The sequence below is a fragment of the Nicrophorus vespilloides genome, unplaced genomic scaffold (assembly GCF_001412225.1).
Source record: "Nicrophorus vespilloides isolate i.1.1-1 unplaced genomic scaffold, Nicve_v1.0, whole genome shotgun sequence".
NCBI lineage: Eukaryota > Metazoa > Arthropoda > Insecta > Coleoptera > Silphidae > Nicrophorus > Nicrophorus vespilloides.
In genome coordinates, this window is record NW_017099724.1 from 185,775 (window position 1) to 206,393 (window position 20,619).

Sequence of the window (20,619 nt, forward strand, 5' to 3'; positions counted from 1 at the left end):
TATCAAAATCCTGACTGTATCAAAATCCCGACCATATCGAAAATTTTTACAATAAGATTTTTAAATTATTTCGGAGCGTAGTCACCTTGTGTTACACTTTTATTATTAATAACAATAAATTATTATTAATTAATTTGATTTTGTTGAATTATTCATAATAAACCTTAACATTATGAAATAATCTCAAATACAATTAGAAAAGTCACTACAATCCGGAATAATTTAAAAATGTTATTGTAGACATTTTCGATATAGTTGGGATTTTGATATAGTCGGTTATGGTTGTCGGGATTTCAATACAGTCGGGATTTCGAATGTCGGAAATTTGATTGATGGTGCTTGCGATTGCCACCGTTTTCTAATATAGTGATAAAGAACATAATTAAATAAAAAGATTATTTTCCTAAACAAATTTGGACTAGGAAAAAGCTTAATTTTTGATTATTTTTCTTATTAAAAGACAAACATTCATAAAATAAATTGAATATATTAAACTAGCATTAATTAACACATTTGTTTAATTTAGAATGTTAAATTTACTACAACTTTTACAAATATTTTAAGGAAACTCAATTTTTATAAACTTTTATTAATAATTTTAGAAGATTCAAGAGTTTACTTTAAACTATAGCTTAAATAATATGACAATGATATTATTAAAGTTAGTTATGAACTTATTTTTAACAGTTTACGAAAAATAAATAACTTTAATAGTTTAAACGAATATCAATAATATTGAGTTACTGAATTTGTCAAAGTGTCTTCAGGAATTAAAAAACTGTATTAAGATAAATAGTTTATTTTATTTAATTGAAACAGTTTACTATATAATAATACTGTGAAATATGTATTGAGTAAGATTAAAGCTTGAGCTTTTTTTTTACTTTTCTTTATGCTTTCTTCTACATTGAAGGAGTTATTAAAAGTGAGCAAAGGCCTCGCCTAATTTCAAGATTTCCACTCACGTCACCTACTAAATATTTTATTCGACGGAGCATATAAAAAGGCAGGGTAGACCCAAGCCATGGATGGCGGCGGAATCATTAAAGGGAAGGTCATTTAAAATAATCGTGAAGGAAGTTTACGACTTCGAGCGGACGTGCATGTGTATAGGTTTTCGCGCAAACACACAAAGTATCACTGTCATACTTCGACCTCCCCCCCCAGCATCATAAACCTCTTTATCAAAAGAGATTTATTTGAAGGACGAAAACGTTGGTGGATGGGGACGGTAAGGAAGTGGAGAGAAAAAAAGAAAACGTCCAGACAGATTTTTCGCGGCCTGTTTAATCCAATTACGATATATAATGGAAACTGCAGGTTATCATAGCGAAAAAAAAGAGTGTGCGAGCGCGAGGGAAAAAAAACTAATTTTCTTAATCCCTGGCGTTTCTTTTATCTCGAAAAGTTTAGCGTTTTAATTTCAAATTAGCGCGAAGCCAAAGAAGTAGAATGAAGGGGGCAGATGAAAAAAATAAAAACGAACATTATGAAATTATATAACCGTGGACGAGCGGCGCCGCAGATTTCCGGCGTCCAATTAATAAATCATCGGGGTTAATCCGCAGCGCGGGGATCGATCCTCGGGGGTGGTGGATGTAACACGAAAAAAATTAAATAAATAATAAAAAAATAAAATAAAAATTGAAATTCTGCTCTGGCGCGAGAAACAATTAATAACTGAAGATAAAATTGTTCGTGCATTAATGATCGTAATTACACGCGGGAGGGTAGTTAAAGAAAGCATTATGCAATAAATTCACCTGGCCGCGAATTTCCAGTGATTTATGCGGTCGATGAGTTATGTGCACAGCGGGCACAACGGATGAGGTAGTATTTTAATTCAATTTAATGTTCTCCAAGTATGCAGTGGATCAAGGGAGAGGAAAATACTGCAACCACACAGAGTATATGGGCCCTTTTATCAATTTATCCGCGCGCTTTGTGGTCTCCCTTCAAAAAGCGAGCAATCCAGTTAAACGTTTAAGGTGTTCGCTTTTCAGCCTCAAGTTTGATTGAGGGTTATTTTCGAAACACACAATCCAGTGCATCGTTGTTACGTCGAACGGCATTCTCTTTATCCTCGCCCATTTCGTCCCGATTCGTTTTATTTCTCATTTCTTCCATTCCAGTCTATTTTAAGAAATAAACGAAAACCCACCAATTATATTATTTACTCGGTTAATCTGCTCTGATAATCCGGGGTTGAATCCCAACTCCCCCATTGTATCCAACTATACGACAGTATATAAACAGAGCAGCATCGAAACGAAACCGCATTCGAAATTAAACCGAACTTGCTGGGAAGGGTAAATTTAAATATCAGCTTCGGCCTTCTCATCTCCGCCGGCACCCCAGTTTCTTGATGATCCGCTCGATGAGTTTCCACTGTCTGAAGGCCGTTATTAGCTACAGCTTTAATAATGTATGCTTGGCGATGTTGTTATTCGCTAAATTAATTTTAAACAAAAATGGAATAACAGAGGAATTTTAATCAGTTATTTGAAATTAAATGATTCTAATTACGTTATTTACAACCCTTTGTCGTCTGACTTATAAGTACCATCACATTCACGTCACTATTTAAATTATAAAAATTATAAATTTGTAAAAATGATTTGTTTATGACTTTATATTATAAAAATTATTTGTTTTGCAATTGGAAGCACCAAGTTATTACACATCTATATTCAAGTAATACTTGTCTCTTTTATTTATGTTATTTTTTATATGTTGTAACGAAAAGAAAAATTGTATAGCAGAATAACATGACATAAGTTTATAATAAAATTTATAAATATATACGTGAAAATTAATGCGTTTTTGTAATCTAAATCAATATAAGTCACTTATTAATTTATTAATTTAATTAATTTAAGCTTAAATGCATGACTTTACCAAAAAGTACTACATATCTTTTTCATCGCAAAAAGTGAATAAAAGTTAAAAATAAAAAGTTTGCTAACTTGAAATTTAGTTCGTTGTGTAATTCTTAAACCGGACTATAGTAAATTCGGACTAATCGAAGTCACATATACTCATTCATATCTTTACCATACGACTATTATTTTTCAAAAATTAGTAAATTTATTTATCGAATTACCTATATTTTCTTGTTGTTATCTTCGTCCTGACGTAAGTTATACAAATTCATCTTCAAAAGTTCAGTAAAGTTTGTCCAGTAAAATTTATATAAAATAATACAGTGATTCTATACAATTTGCTACGTGCGTTAATTGACATGTGTCATTTGTAAGGTTGCTACGCATTCCATATTTATATGTTGCAACTGCTGAAAAGCATGGCTGACTACAGAAATTATATGAATCAGTTTCATTATGTTCATGGTACAAATATGTTAAATTTCATTTTATTTCTAAACCAGAATTATACACAGTAATACTTCGCATAGTGCGGTTTCGATCAGTCCGGATTCACAGTTTAAAAATTTCAAGAATTTGTAATAGTTAGACTTCATTTAGACTTCATTTGTTATTATTTGAATGAAACAATAACTTTTTATATAAAATATACTTCAATTAATTAAAATATATTTAATATTAAATATTTCTTGATTGTATTTAGTTTCTACTAATTCAATACAAATATTTAGTGCCTTATGATATAATTCATTTCTGAGCAGATTTCTAATTATGTAATATGTAATAATTTAGTTTTATTTTTATTTTGGTAAAAAATATACAACTTCAGTAATTTCTCAATACATATAAAATCTAAATTATTAATTATGATATAATTAAGAAAAAATTGCTATAAAATACGTAATTAAAATAATACATTTTTTTTTTCGAAATTACACTGCCTTAATGAATTGAGACATAATGTTACGTAACCTAAATCTGGTGTCGGTTCTGTAATTACCACGGACAAGACGGATGCGTTTGTCGCTTTGAAACTTTCCCTCCCGACGCACAGAAAGTGAAGAAGAAAAAAAAAACGGCGAAACAAACTTGCGGACGAAGTAATAATTAAGACACACGTTTATCCCCGCAGACCACCAGCTAAATCTAATTTATTTACAAAAACATGACCCTAATTTATCGCTTCGTTGATACTTTTTCATTATTTAATCGTGCACATATTATTTACATTCAACTCTGTTGAACTTTAGTTGTTTAAATTTTCCAATTTAGTTTCAATCAATATTGGTTTATACAAATAAACGACAATTATTATTTTTTTACAATTTGCATGTATATTGGATATCAAAAATGTATACTACACGTATTGGCATATACACGTATCTATCTAGCGGATCTTTGACAGGATGAAATCTAATACATATATGCAAAGGAATAACATCAAAAGGATGTGTGTGTGTCATCATGTCGCGTTGTAAAAGGGTACGAAGCCGCAGTGAGATATTTTATTACGTTTGCCGATGAATAAATAATTATTACTTTCGTATATGCAAAATTGGAAATATATTCCAATAATAAAAACACTCAATTTGTTTTTAGTGCGACGTTATTAAAATCATATTCGCATATGTACAGATATTTTCAATTCAGTTTTATTTTTGTCTATAGAAAATTAATATTGTGATATTGCAATGAAAAAGAAATTGTAATAAAATATTTGAAATAATTATGATTCATGAAAATTTACAACGTATAAATTAGTAACTTAAATCTTTTTAATTATTACCAGTTGACTTGATGTTTCATAAAAGTTAAGCAATATTTGGTGAAGACGCGGATAGATGAATGATCAGGATGATCTATTTATTAGAATACAGTTAATTTATATGGTAATTATATAGAAATAATTACGCAATATTATTTTGTATATAACTTTTAAAAATATTGCATTACATGGCAAAAAAATGAATATTAATATCATCAATTATTGCATAATTCCCTATGTCAATAGGTGTTAATTACTTTTTTTTGTCCTTATTATATAATTATTACCTGATGAATAAATAGCACCATAAAAATTGTTCTTTCTTTCTTTTTTTTCGTAATAAATTTTATAATTGAAATTTGTAATTAAATGAGCTTTAAGTTGGAAACCTCAATTTCATTGTAGATTTAGATAAGCCAACAAAACGCCTACGCTCCGGCTCGATTACGCAATTAAATTCGCGTGTTTATATAAGAATGTTTGTTGAAACTTATCCGTGTCGCATACGGTAAACACATAAATCTGGATTCGCTCGAATTTCCATATATTTTCATTTCACCGTAAAAGTTCATATATAGATGTCAGAGAGAGAATCCAAAAAGTTTGAAAGAATACAAAAGGAATATCGAATAATAATTAGGTTTTTGAAAACTGTCGGAAAACGCAATTGTCATAAAAGTGGATTATTCATTTAAGTATGAAATGGGAATTTTTAATTCGAATGCAAATTGCTTTCGTCCGGGGTTGATAGAGGTCCAAGTCATTTTTGCAATTCTAAGTGGATTCGTTTTATTATTTCCTACTGTTATTTTCTTTGCACTATTTCTGGTGCATTGTCGGCGAATGTCGGAGATGCACGCCAGGAGATAAAGCGGGGCGACGTTATGCGAAAATGATGTTTTTAATTATGCGGATTGGAGCGCTCCGACGTACTTCTGTGTCGCGCGGGCTTCAGGGGTTGAAAAAGGGCGGTTTTCAGAGGGACGATTACTGTCAACTCGTAAATACGACTCGTGTTATTAAAGCAAAAACTGCCGTGCTAAATAATTACAATGAGCAAACTTGTTTTACTAATTGTTTGCAACACCTACAAACGTTGCCTACGCTCGCTCGAAAACCATGATCCCAACTTTCTTATTCGCTTTGTGGCGCTTTTATTTGTACCGTCCCTTTATACCGCGTTTGTGTGTATGCCGGTTACCAAGGGCAGAAGGATGAAATGATAGCAACAACAGCAGAGAGAGAGAGAAATAAAAAGCGAACTAAAAACTGCGGAAAAGCGCACGTAGATTGCGGCCGCTGCAGCTGGAAAACATGAAAAGGATACTCTTCTTTCTCATCGCCGTCATCATCATCATCATCTTTCGAAATACATCCAAACATCGGGGGCTTTGTACTTTCTATAATTCGCGTGGATGCATATGAAAATTAAAAACGAAAACAAAAAGGGACTGGATTGAAAAAATAAAAGGAGCAAAATGAAAAAGAAAAAAGAAGCTTCGTCGGTGGGAGTGAAAGAAGGATTCCTTTCATGTTATCCGCGATAGGGCGTATATGAACTTTACATTAATTAAGTTTCACCCGTTCTTTCTTTTGTGTGTTTCAGGTGATATTTTCCGGGCGGGCGGCGGCCGACCGATACGATACGGCCCAGACACGCATTATCGAAAGGTCAGTTATTTATTGCTGCGTCCATAATTAACGGACAATAATATCTATCCACTCCTAGATTGCCGCACGATTTATGCAATGCCATTAAATATTTCTCACAGTAATATTGATTAAACAAAACTGCTGCAATCCATTCTGTCATTTGCGTTCACTATACATTCACATACATCCATCCACATATATATATTTATATTAAATTGAGGCTTTCCGCGTTCGCGGTGGATGCGTCGGGACCATAAAATATTTTATTCTCGCGAATCCGAATGCAATTTTTATACTTTTCCTACTTACCAAACCTACTGCATACATTCACAATCCATTTTTTTTTTGGTTTAGTTGTTTGTTAGTTTTTCCCGTCTGTCTCTACACAGTTTTTTTCTCTACATATTCAAAAATATTTGTATAGAGCTTATTTTACCTTTGATACAAGTACAGCTAACGATCATTTGCAGTTTTTTCAATCAAAATTACTTACAAATATACATAATATACCAATCATACAGTGAGTAATTGTGTATTTAACTTTTGGTCCATTTCGGAACAAACAAGTCAAATTGAAATAAATATTTAATCTATTTGATTGATGAAGACAAGATTTTGAAAGAAGAAACATGCGTTGATTAAAAAAAATCGAATATTATTGAAACATAAATATTCAATGTAAAATTAATTCTGAAAAATATTATATAATGTATTTATTATTAACACTTCACTAAATTCGCAATATTCACTTCATGATGTTGAAATTATGAACGAAATAATTCAAGCCTTAGTTATTACTTGAAATATTTATAAGAAATATAAAAAATAGGCTTATTATAATACGAACGACAAAGATTATTATTGTAATTCTATTCATATTCAACGCGACGTGTTATATAAATAATGAACTAAATTCTACACAGACTAAAGATACACAACACTTTCGACCTCCCCTTTACAAAATAAAAGTTAGTTTTATTGTTTAAATTTTCATAGTGCCGTCAAAATCAATTTTTATTTGGGTTGTTATTGTTCGAGTTATTTCTTTTAGTTAAATTTATAATTGTTTATAGGAAGATTTCCGATGGAAAATCGTTCCGCTCCAAGTTTTTATTTTGTTTTCTTTTTTTTTCTGTCTGACAAAAACATTCAACTTATAGCCCGAGATGGCAGGTTGTGAATGAACAATAAAAGTTTAAAAAAATATGATAATTAATGAATTAAGTTAAAGAAAACTTTATAAATAAAAGAGCAATTTTCTAATATTAATATTGATCATGCATTGACTCTATATGAGTAATTTGGTGTGCATTATTCATTTATAAGATATAATAAAAATAAGTGAAAAATTATAGTAATCATTAGTGTAGACAATTTTATGAAATGAAATATCTTCTTTACTGATCTCCGCATTAATTTACTGGTAAAATTCTGTATATAAACAAATAACATCATTCTCTGTTTCCTGATTAAATTGTTCTGAACATTGTTGAAATTATGAACGAAATAATTGAAGGCTTAGTTATTACTTGAAGTATTTATGAGAAATATACAAAATAGACTTATTATAATACGAACAACAAAGATTATTATTGTAATTCCATTCATGTTAAACGCTGCGTGTTTATATAACAGCAATTAAGGAAGTTGGAGATGAAAACCCTATAGATAGATAGAAAAAAATATATATAACAGAAAGAATCAAACATGTACTGGAATATCTTCGGAAGGATGATAAGCTTGCGCATCCGTTGAAGGATTCTAATTAGTGTAAAGTTCAAGACTTCGCACAATGAGAATGCGGCCGCGCGAATTCCATGCAGTTGGGGGGAAATGTAAACAGTTTGTTTTGTTGGGCTGCATTGTGTAACTCCGGTGACCCACAGCTCTATTTCATTAGATCCAACTTCGGCTGAAATGAAATACGCTCGGCCCCGTGTAAAGCAGCAGAGAGAGAGAGAAAAAAAAAGAAGATGTATATATATACACACATAGAATTTTCTCCCGCTCTCTTTGTTTTGTTTCCACGTGTATTTGTTGTATTCATCCGACACGGTTTTACAATAACTCCGAACAACTACAGTTTGTTGTATTTTAAGTTCGGAACTACGCTACAGCAGTTATCATTTCAGTGGAAGATCAGCAAAATAAAAGAAAAATACAAGCTTAGTATAGACGTGCAAAAACAAAAATTTACAATATATATATAAAAAAATGTATGTTACTGAATTATTACATTATGTAAAAAATATATAATACAAAATACTAGAATCTGTATTTGTTTGAAATTGAAACAAAGTGTAACAATTTTCCAATTTCAATATCCAAATTAGGTATGAAAGATGTAAAACGAATACAATTTCGGTTTTCAAGCAGAATTTTGTATACGAACCTTTCATTCTTTGACAAATTAATAAAACTGTTAGTAAACTAGAACGAATTATAGCTATAGTTTTTCATATTTATTTTCCGAACAAAACAAAAACTTGTAATCCCGCTCTGTCCACGTATTTATCCCTGTTACAGCACACACGCAATTTTAAGTTGGAAATAATATCATCACCGAAATTTTATTTATCACCCAGGTTGCACCGCTGCACATCGAAAAACCTGCTGCGAATATCCAGAATCCGTTCGTCCGTTTTCAGTTTATATTTTTTTTATATATTTTATTTATTTGTTTCAGAATCCCATTGTACTTTTTTTGTTTACTCATAACTCGTATTTTTTGTTACGTAAATTGCTGTTTTCAATCTAATTGATGCGATAAATATAGAGGTTTTATGCATTTATTGTGAACGTTAATGCCGGAACATCGAGCCATAAATGCGCTATTAACGATGTTAATTACTGTACAGTACAAATAAAAAATGAGTATCTAAAAACTAATATATAAACTATAACTAATCATTGATTTTTCATTTGATCTATATCAGAATTTGCGCTAGAAGAGTCTTAACATAAATATAAAATTATTATAAATGTTTTCGCAGTTTTTCGCCATAATTAAAAATATTTAACTAAATATATTTCTATTTTTCGAAAAGAAAGTATAGATTCTACGAGGTATCACTGTACTTATAATCACATTGTATTACTATCTCATTTGATACTTTCATAATCGCGAGGTGGACTTTGTGAAATTATCACAAATTCGCATATGCCATTAACATTAATTACGTATAAATTACTGTCATTTAACCTAATTTGTGTAATTAGAATGCAATCTGCAGCACAATTAATTTCATATAGTAAATCTGAATAATTTTGATGAAAACTATTTTCATCTGATATAAATAATGAACTAAATTCCAAAAAAAAGTATGATAATTAATGAATTAAGTTAAAGAAAACTTTAGAAATAAAAGTGCAATTTACTAATATTAATATTGATCGTGCATTGACTCTATATGAGTAATTTGATGTGCATTATTCATTTATAAGATATAATAAAAAAAATCATTAGTGTAGACAATTTACAGGTAAAATTCTGTATATAAACCAATATAAACTATATTTCCTGATTAAATTGTTCCGAGCATTACTATTGTATTGATTTAATCTCATACATTATTTTAAATATGTTCGCTATATGATAATTAACAAACGGTAATTAATAAATGAATTCATGAAATAATTCTTACTATTTATTTCATCAGTATTTTTAAAGCACTTATGTAATTAAGGAAATGTTTAAATTTACAAGAAATAAGTTATTTTTAGGAAATAAATAAAATAATTTAAAATGTCTGGTTAATGTTGCATGCTTATAATTGGCTTTAAAGACGATTTAAAGACAATTCGAATGATCACCGAAAATAGAATAATTAACATTCCTCCGTGTCCTGTAGTCATTAGTAACGTAACATTCGAAGAAGTGATCATCAATCACGCACGACTAGTTTCAATTCCAATTAAAGGAAACGGTCTAATCATCATAACTTCAGATTAATTCCCTTCGAGATGCAACTGAATGTTTCATGACTTGTGCGGTGAAGGGTGTAGCTTGCTTGCAAACATGGGGCGAGAGGCCGTGCGGTAAAACTACCGACCGCAATCTGGCCTTCGCCTGAACCCCATATAAATATCTTACACGGCGGCGTTTGACGGTAAAATTTTAATTAGTCGTCCACCGCCTCCGTCGCTGAAATATGAAACGCGGTATCAGTTAGAGGAGCGTCGGCTACAGAACGGGCAGGGGCTTCATTATTAAGAAAAAGGAGATGCCTAATTGTGGCTAAAATTACTCGTAAACTTGGAAAATAAAGCTCTCCCACAGCGACGCAACTCGGGTCTGCGTGTTTTCCTCTAGCAAATTGGTAATATCCACACAATATACAGAAACTAATTGCATATTGCTAATTAATGTCGTATTTTATACATTATTCATCTATATGATTTGTATATATTTTATGAAATACGACCACCCAAATATATAAAAATAAATTTTACTTTATTTATCATTATCCTGTTACTTCTACTTTTCAATATTTTCTTCTTCATTATCCTTGTCTGAGAACTCATGTGTGTTGGTATGTATAAAAATATGTTTCATAACGTAAGTTCAACGTATTACGAACACTTTTCCAATTACTTTGATATTGATGTTCATTATATTAGAGATTCGTTATCAGAGGTATAACTGTATTTAATAATTTATTAGCAAAAATATTAGTTTTAATTCAATGCAATCTTATTAACAGTGTTTTTATGATATTGACCGGTTTTGGTAGGTAAGTTAGATTACATATTTTCTCCGAAAAACTAAAATATTCAAAGATTTAAATACTGAAAAAATTATTCTATGAATATTTTAGGAAAAATCGTATTAGATAATAGCGATGTGATAATCTTATCTTTGGGAAATTGTATTTCACAGTTCGAAATATTCAATTTGACTCCCCTTTGTACCTTTATTTCTATAGTTTAACAAGAAATAACAAAATATTGGACATGAATTTTTTCTTAAATAATAATCTAATATTTTTTTTTATAAATATAAGAAATATAACAAAAATACAAGTAGGAAATTTGCTGTTCACTAAATGTTTAATTACTACTTTCATCAAAATTGCGTTCATCTAAGACAAACATCAATGTAGTGAATTTATTCGAGTTTCAATATTTAATTCGAGTTTCAAAATTTGATTTTTTCTTTTTACCTAGTAAATCTAACACATTCATTAACTATTACATTAGTGGACAGAAAGACCTATGGTCAATAGCCCTTTGTATCAGTTGACTTTTTTTGAAATTATATTATATTAGTTTTATACCCTTTTTTTAACTTTTTTTTAACTAATCATATCCAACTAAGTATGTATCTTTCATCATATTATAATTATAATGAATGTATTAAATTATATAACTTGCTTTAATTTCATGAGGTAATATTGATCCATAAAGTTATAGAACTTAGCTCTCAACCTAATTAGATTTAGATTAGAAATAGTTAAATTGACAATGTTGTTAGCAAATATTGCGGGCAAACATAATTAGTTGTTGTTATAATGAAAAGCTGTAACCCTGTGTGATTATATCCAAAGTGCATATTATTATTATAATTAATACACACACCTAACCAATCAACGCAAACATTTTGGAACAACATTGCATGAAACGCAGAGCAACAACCCTGCGACGATGAGGAATTTCATTTCGGGCTGCACATTAAAAACAAAAAACTTTATCATTGCTCTTACATTCTCTTCCACATATGAAAGCAGAATATGCCTGTCCAGCAATAGCATTCATATTCATATTCAAATTTGCACAACAAATATTTTATTAATAACTCCACTGTGGCTCCGCTGCAATATGAAAATTATTATATTTATATACATAACTTTTATCATCATCGCTCAAAACCCAACTAATGAACTTTTTCATTAAAATTAAATGTTATTATTAGTTCCACTTGGTCGTTCCGTTATGCATACAGAATACCATTTGGATTATATATTTATGTACATTTTGTCGAAATAATAAAAATAAAAAAATCGACGCACTAAAATAAAAGTGGTCGTAAAGCGGAGTCATATTTTTTTTTTCCATGGTCGAGTCTATAATGCATATAAAAATAATCGTAAAACGGTGAACCAGGTGACATATGCCTTTATGATGAACATTATTGGTGTTATATAAAATTATTTTAGGTAATACGGATTAATTGAAATTCAGTTATAGTTAATAACAACTTAAAATTATTGTACAAGTTTGTAAGTCTAATCTTATTATCGTAATTATACAATTATACCTCGATTAACGAATAAGATACGTTCCACAAAAGAGAAACTTTCTTTTTCGAGTTTTTTGTAATCACATTTTCAAATATTTTTCTTATGCTATCCTTAACACTGATATTTCCAATGACTTGGCTCAAGGTCAATATGAGAAACCTCATTCCTTTCACTGTCCATCTGTGATGAACGAGGGCCCTATTGCTGCAAGTACCTAGACAAAAGGGCTCACAAAGGGTCTGGCTTGACCAGGATTCGAACCGGCGCCGATTCGATCGTGGGACTTAACCATTCGGCTATTAGTCGCCCATTTTTCAAATATGAATCATGGTCTTCATTTCTAACAAGTTTTTCTACTGAAAAAACTTCATCTTCTACACTCAATTCCTATAGACATTTTCTTTATTTAAGCATTTCTTAGTATTTTCTTTGGTCAACTGAATCCTTCATTATATAAGAGATTCGTTATCAGAGGTAACGCTGACTGAGGTATAACTATATTTAATAATTTATTAGTAACAATATTAGTTTTAATTCAACGCAATCTTATTAACAGTATTTTTTCTAAATGAATAAAACTAATTGATGTTACTAAAGTTTTCAATTTTATATATTGAAATGATTATTAATTGTCAACAACGGTTATTTCAGTTCGATCTAAATGCAACTTGATATATGAACAGTCCAATTACTCGAATAAAATATTAATGGAATAAAAATATTATTTAGTGATCATTCAATTATTTGAATAATTTATAGTAATAATAATTTATTATGAACCGAAAACATTAAAAAAAGATGCAGCTATTAATAATATGTTAAATTATGAAGATTAATAATGTACGAATTCTGAAAGACAGTAAAATTATAATAAAAAGAATTACGACCAAAAAAAAAGTGCTTACAGAATATGAAAGCATAAGCAAAGAAAATAAGCTAAAGTGAAACAGTGGCCTTTTCCACAAGGCCATTAAGCTGAAGCGTTTATTTTTCCCCGTTCCATTTGTGTTCGTCTATTTTTTTCCTCCTGCTCTTTTCATCCACTTTACTTCTCAGCCTCAGCAGCATTCGAAATGAAAATTTACTGGCCGCAACGTTTATGTAATGATGCCGCTAATTAATTATAATTAATTAGAAGAAAAGAGAAAGAACGTCCTTTTTATTTCGTTCAAGAACTCGAGTCGACGAACGAAGAAAATTCCTTTACAAAAATTTAGTTACTAATGTTGTGTAAGTCTGTTTGGGGATGCAACAAAATTATTGTAAGTGAACGGATGAACCGAGTGGAAGTCATGTATGTATAAATGCATTTTAGTTTGGTTTGCTTCATTAAAACGTACAAACTGTCATAAATAAAAAGGGGAAGCCTGGGGATATTTATGGGCTTGCGTCGGACGGTGGTGGGTCCTAACGAGGCTCAACTCGCATCCAGCCCTCCGGATCCCTCGGAAACTTTTATCAATAACATATTTCAGAGGGGCTTCACCAGATACCCGCAATAATTACAATTAAAATTAACCGCACCGTAAATTATTTTCAACTGGACTTTATAAAAACCAGACCAGATCGCATCATCGTGCACAAACACAACACCGCAACCCCGACGCGAAATTGGCCCCCATCGTCCGCACTTGCACAAAAGGGTGGTACCCAGTCTCGTTTCCATCCATGCTTGCAATGAAACAGTGCGAAACAATATGGAAATATTGCGAATCGTAAATAACGCGCGATAAACACCGGTATATAAAGTCATTGAATAAAAAAAAAATAACGTCCTGTCTGCCATACCCACATTCATATATTTTTATTTACTATTTGCTTTATTATTACGTGCTGCGCTTTATTGGCTTTCCATTTTTTTTTGTTATCCGTTGAGAAGGATATTAACATTCAAAACTATTAATCAAAATAATTGAATTACTCCATCCGATAATCCTGTCCTAGAAAAATAAAAATTATGGGTTTGTTTCAATTCTATTTAAGTAATGTCTTTCCATTAATAACCTATTATATTTGTATATTAAAGAAATTGCAATTGTAAACATAAATATTAATTATATCTTTTCGTATTATTAACAACAATTTCTTTGACAATATTCTGCAATTATATAAAAAGCTGAGTTCTAGTTTAGTTGACTGAATTTGGCTGAAATCTACATGAATTTATTTATATCTTAGTCAGTTAGCTAATATTTGAATAATTTGACAAATCGTCATCCTTTTGGCCCAAATTAAGGTCAATAAAAATTAGTAAATAAATGATTTTAGATACAAATTATAAAGACGTGTGACTAATAGCAGAAAGGTTAAGTCAAGTGCTTGCAGCAATAGGGCCATCATTCATCATAGATGGACAGTCAAATGAATGAGGACCTTTAGCCAAGTCGATGGACAATACAGTGTTAAGGATAGCAGCAGATTCACAGTGAAAGGAAATAGTGGAATCGCAGAGCATCAATACACTACTGAAGTTAACCATCATCTAATGGTAACTATGCACCAGGAAACATTACCTACCTAATGTCATCCGCGATCTTTAATTTACTCACTGTTCACATTGATGAACAGATTGTAAATGAAATTACACGACATAAATTATAGAATAATATGGAATTACTTCAGGTTTTATTGATCGATATATTAAAGAAATTGCAACAATTTCTTTGACAATATTATGCAATTATTTCAATAGCTGAGTTCTAGTTTAGTCGACTGAATTTGGTTGAAATCTACATGATTTTTTTTTACTTCTTCGTCAGTTAGCTTAAATGTGAATAATTTAACAGATCGTTATCCTTTTGGCCCAAATTAAAGTCAATGAAAATTAGTAAATAAATTATTTTAGATACAAATTATTGAAATTATGAAACAGATAGTACTTGAAATGTAAATAATTGTTTATAATATCTAATCAATATCAATCTATTACCAGATGGATTTATAATTTGCATAAGCTTTATCTAACGAATATTTTATCACTTAAAGGTAGAGATACAAGAGTCGGATGGAGAATGTTGCTTTTCCATTATTTCTTGTATACAAGAAGAATCAAAGTTCGTTCTGCCTTTCGCGTTCGTTTATTATTATTTTTTGTTCTGGTTGAACGTGTATAAATAAATCAGCAAATATTCGTGAAATTTCTCGAACGGAATCCCGATTTTCGCACCGACAGCACGCGATCTTGGAGGGTGGTCCGAGTCAAACGTTTAACCATGCAACAAATTCGCTTCGAAGCCCCCTCATCTTCAGCACCATCGAACACCAATGCTCGAGCCTTCTCCGTATGGGCACTATCTGCATTTTGTATAGGAAACATCCTTCGTAGCTTTAGAATTCTGCGCACGGACCTAATGAAATGTCACATTCTTCCGAAGCCCCGTTTCCCGTCTCCACCGACGGAATGCAATTCCATCTTTCTTTTTCTTCTACAAATTACATACAAAATGATACACGTTCCAAATGACAATTCTATTATAGAAATTTAAAAAAAAAAACCATAAGAATATTGATTAGTATTTGGTTTTCTTTTTTGTGTGTGTATATAAAAGCCTTCTTTTCGTTCTGCAATAGATAAACTTGGAAATATGTTTGGTTCTCTCATGAATGACACGTAACGAATAATATAGAGAGAGTCCCAAACAAGTAAATTGTATTTTGATGTATCCATGGAGCCATAAATCATGGGATCACCCGAACACCAGAGCCCTCTCTGAATGGGGCCCTAATGACGCCGAAACCTATACCTAATGCCGCCGCAGCCAATGGGGGCCCTACGAAATGTACAAAGCGCTCAAATAGTGGTGGTGATCAAATATCCATTGTTGCGAAATGTCACTTGGCTGATTAACCTGCTTCCTCCTCCTCTCAGCATTCGCACGCGGGCCTAATTATTTGAAACTCAGGTGCCGTCCGGATCGGAATGGAATTTTAAGGGCGTTTAACGAGCCATTAAAAACCGGCAAGCCTTTTGAAACTTTCCAGATAAATACGCGATGCGGATTGTCTAACGCAATTTCCTTGCTTTATTGCTAGACCTGTTTATCACCCTTATTTATACGGCTATTGTTTCTGGATTCTGAACCCCGAACGCCTACCCATTCCAAGGGCGGACATCGCCTACCACCCCCTAAATTGTTACCCAACACGTTCAGAGAAAATATTATCGCTTTTACGCAACGCATCCAATTGGAAATCATAAAATATTTATGTATTCCACCCACATTATGGATCATTTCTATACAACATAACGCACCACCATTCACGTCAATTATATATAACGCTTCTGATGAAATGTACAGAACATATACCTTCACTTTCTTCACGATAACTAGATTTAAATTTCAGACTTTAAAAGAAGAATAATAAAATTTTCACATACATAATTAATTGCCCTCGACATATATTTTTTTTGTATACAAAATCAATGAAACACAAATAAAGAAAAACTATATAGCACATTAAATACGAATGGAAAAAAGTAGTAAATATTGATACTTCTTTCGAGACCGCAAATATATATTGAAAAGTTTCGTTCGGTTTTTTTCCGATATTTAAACTTTTCGTCAAGAAAAACACAGTACAGATAACTTTATGTATACTTTTTTTTAACGTCGCGTCGTTTCTGAATTAACAAAATATAAATACAAAAAAAAAACTTTACAAACGTACACTGAGAAATTACGTAATTATAAAATATGAGAGAATCGTTTCGTTTCATTGCCCCGCAATTTGTTCTCCCATATTTTGTTGAGCTCTCGCAGATAAGGGTTGCTTATATGAGAACCCTTGTCATCGGAGGGTATAAACTAAGCCCACCTCAACGGCAACAACAGCAACAACAACAACATGCGATATTTGTGCACGTCTGCAGAAATAATTTCCTACGATAGTAACCAGTGTATTATAAATACGTAATGCACATTAACATATTAAACAATCCTTCCAAGAGATAGTAAGTGATATTGATGCGACACGAGTTTACTCACTGTATTCCGAATGTAATTTTACTAATGCACCTGAACGTTGTGTGAGCATATATGCAGAATTCCGTTTTAAACTGAACTTTTTTTTAAAAAGGACATTAAATATAATGCATAATGGGGGCCAGTTTAGCCAGCCCATTACGCTTCATCCCAATTTGTAGTAGTTACCAGTTTTTTTGTTGTTGTTGTCGTTGATATTGTTGCTGCTGTTGCTATTCATGGGACCTGTTTGCATAACCTTTCGAGTTTAATACTACGGCCATTCAAGGCAGCCATGCGTGTAATACTATAACTGTTTATTGTTATTATTATTGCTGTTGTTTGAACCCCGACATTGATAAATGACCCGTTTGCCCTTTGTACCGTACGGCAATTAATTATATGCTACACCAACTCCTCTGGATAAATTAACAATTTCTGTTTGTCGCTACGCAGATATAAAAGGAAACGCGACCTGCTGGATTACTAAATCCGGACCCTTTAATTCATTTTTAATGAGAAACAGCTTCGTTCTATTTCTCTCCTCTCGTTTTACAATCGATGTATATATTTAACAACAAAAAAAAACAAGTACTATAAATTATGTAAGTGAAAGGTGGGTGGAGTATGCGTGCGTGTGCAATTTCTGGAAATCGATATTTCGGTTGTGAGAGTGGAAATTTAATACTATTCGGGTAGACAGTTGATGCCTTCATTCAGTAACATCTCAGCTAGTTAGAAGAGTTCAAATGTTGTTTATACAACATTTAAAACTTCAATTTAAACTTTTTGTTGTTGTTGTACAACTTAACACCTCGTTAAATAAAGTTTGCTACAACTCGGAATCACCTGCATTTTTTTTTTAAATTTCGTATTAATAATGTGCATCGACGATCGAGTTTTCGATCTCGTGCAATTTGGTTTTTGCAGTCAATTATTTTCGTTGTGATTTATCTGAATTTGCACATACGTTCATGGATCTGTTAACTGTTTTTGGAACAACGGAGAGCGACATCCTATTGCATTAATAAACAATGTAATCAGTCGGCTTTAAATGGAAATGCAAAAAGTCAATTTGTATTCATTCAGTTTGTACGAATCGATTCATTAGAGTCGCTTTTATGTATGTAAAAGTATAGCATGTTTTTGTTTTCCACTGTACCAAATGCGTATCAAAACGCTATTTTCAATTATTTTTATTTTTTTTTTGTAAATATCGCACTAATTATCTGTGCACTTCTGCAATGTTTGATTCAACAATATATTCCAATTTATGATTGCAATTTATAAACTCACATTTCCATGACCCAATTTTTGATACCTTTTTTTAAGTACATTAACTTCATTTCAAAAGCAGATTGTTATATAATACTAAAGTATAACAATTGTTCCTCTGAAATTTATTGCTTTCATTACAACATAATTTAGCGAATACTGAAGACTACTTTAAATACTGTATATCTAATTGTATCTTTTCGAAAAAGTCATCAATCAATACTTGTTTAAGGACACAAATATGAGTAATATTTAATTCTAATCTTTTCAAAACCAAAGCATTTGCAACAACTTAATTCAATTCAACTTCACACGTCTGGGATACATCTTAATTTGTCAACATTTAGTTACAAATATTCTAATATTTAATTATTTCCTTTCAGTAATATTAATTAAAGTTGAGTTAATACAAAAGCATTATGTAAAATTCAGACTTCACATCGTGACCAATTCTACATTGTACGAGTTCGATTATTACCGCACAATCTAATTGGGATTTAAATAGATGTGTGTTCTGGGTTTATTATGGCTTGAGTGTCCGAACGGCCGGAAAATTTCAATTATATTTAATGATTTCCATTGGCGATCGGTGTTTAAATTTCGGCTCTGGGATGCTGGTATAATTTTATATATTTCCGCAATCCCATGAGCGATGGATGATAATAATAATAATAATAATGCAGAATATTTGTTCGTTTATCTGGCAAAGAACATATTTCAAATTAATAGCGGGATTTACTCCAATTTGCACCGTACTATCATAACGAAATTAGTAGGGCCAAATATTTACTGAAAACGATTTTGCTTCGTAATAAGATTAAATTATCTATTCGTTATGCATTCATCCTGTTTCATTAATTATTAATATTATTGTAATTTGCATATGAATATACCAATTCTGTCTGGTCTAAAATCTAACTACATGTTACATAATCAAATACCATTTACTACATTTATAATGAAAGGCTTCAAATTGAATAGAATATTTGATAAGGGCTATCGAATCTCAATTTTTCTAGAATTTATTTTAAAACTTTCTAATTTATTGAATATTATTTATTATTATTATGGCTTGGCTTAAAAAAATAGTTGAAAAAGTTTATGAATTATATAAATATAATTAAAAACCTTAATTACTAATGGGTATAAATTATTATTCCAATGTTATATTTCATTATACTAAAGAAAGTTTGGTATAAAAATAGTAAAAGAAACAACAATGTTTAAAATAAATGTATGTTAAGAAATGTTATTCTGAAAAGTTTGCACATATTGAATAAATAATTCAAATTTTCTTGATGTGCAATTGATAAGTAGATAAAAGTTGAAACGAGCTTAAGAATATTTGCATTGCGAGTTTTATGTACGGAATTATTGACGAAGAAAACCTATTAAAAATATTATACATATCTTAGTTGGAAAGTTCGTCGGTATGTCTGAGTCTGGATAGTTGGAAACAAAATATGTAAGTTTTAGTACTTAGTTGGAGAGTAGGTAGTTTTTAGTTTCAGAGGTAAAGAGGGCGGCGGCATTTCCATTAACTTCCGTTTAAAGCCGTGCTTGTAGGTGTGACTTGATGGTTTTTGAGGAGCTCTCGACTAATGGAGGAGGACTAGTGTCTCGACACTCCCAAGCTTATACTCATCCCGGCGCATCCACCCGATATCGTCGGCATTCAAAAAGAATTTTAATTTAAAAAAAGAAGAGAAGATCCAATGAATGATACCGGACCGCTTCCCATTCAATTACTAACTACGATAAAAGTGATTTTTCTCTGAAGCGTTTTCGAAAGCAATTTGCGCTTCGGTTTACTTAGCCTTAATTAAAATTTCATTTTATATTTT

At 31.2% G+C, this 20,619-nt stretch overlaps 1 long non-coding RNA gene across 1 annotated transcript in view; it reads left to right on the forward strand.

Moving 5' to 3' along the window:
• LOC108565374 overlaps positions 1–20,619 on the forward strand; it is a 56,418-nt gene that overhangs the window by 33,480 nt on the left and 2,319 nt on the right. Inside the window, exon 2 of the long non-coding RNA XR_001891174.1 lies at positions 6,254–6,318. This is a non-coding gene — a long non-coding RNA (uncharacterized LOC108565374). The remainder of the gene's footprint in view (positions 1–6,253; positions 6,319–20,619) is intronic.